Genomic DNA, 824 nt, shown 5'->3' on the forward strand with positions numbered 1-824 from the left:
GAATTTTCCATTTCTCTTTATTATTTTCATTTATCTTTTTATGGAGATTTTTTTCTTTATTGAGAAACTTAAAACTAGGGTACATCAAATAAAATCAGTTTCGGGAGGGGGGGCGGGAATCAAAACCCACAATAGAAAAAAGAAGTTAACACTGTCTGGACCATAGCACAACCCAGAGAATATATTCTTTTAATCAAAAAATTCCAGGCACTTCATAAAAATATGGCATGCTTCACGAATCTGCCTGTCATCCTTGTGCGGGGGCGATGCTAATCGTCTCTGGATCGTTCCGATGTTGGTATACGTGCTGCCGGCGAAAAGGGCACGGTTACCCTTCTTTAAACGTGAATTCATAGGCGGTGAAAAGACCTATTGACACAGAAAACTCAGGCTTTATTTTCAGAGCACCCACCGCCCGCGTGCTTCCACGGAAACAAGCAGGATGGACGTACAGCGCCAGGTAACTTGGCCATTGTTGGTAGAAAAAGTAATGGAATGCTGTGCAAAAGGAGAATGCTATGAACACACAGGGTCACTCCGGTTGAAGGTTCCTCGGACTCCGGCTCCCCGAGCGGCCACGCTGGTTCCTGGTGAGAGGTGGCGCTCTTCCCCCGACGATCACCGCCGCAGGCCGCTGGTGGTGGTGGTGGTGGCGGGGCGGCCAGGAGGCTCCCCACTTGACGACTTCCCCCTAATGCGCGGCAGATGTTCCGTATAAATGAATACGGAATGCATGCATATCCAAAAAGTGATGATCAAGGCACCACATTCCCTTGGATGGCAAACTTCACTCAGCGTTAAAAGAAGAAAAAGGGGAAGAAGCA

General features: G+C 47.8%; 1 non-coding gene across 1 annotated transcript; it reads right to left on the reverse strand.

Moving 5' to 3' along the window:
- Positions 1–216: 216 nt before the first annotated feature.
- Positions 217–326, reverse strand: LOC117804296. Its single transcript, XR_004628636.1, has one exon. It is a non-coding gene; the product is annotated as a U6 spliceosomal RNA (small nuclear RNA).
- Positions 327–824: the final 498 nt, after the last annotated feature.

The sequence above is a fragment of the Ailuropoda melanoleuca genome, chromosome 10 (genome assembly GCF_002007445.2).
Source record: "Ailuropoda melanoleuca isolate Jingjing chromosome 10, ASM200744v2, whole genome shotgun sequence".
NCBI classification, from domain to species: Eukaryota; Metazoa; Chordata; class Mammalia; order Carnivora; family Ursidae; genus Ailuropoda; species Ailuropoda melanoleuca.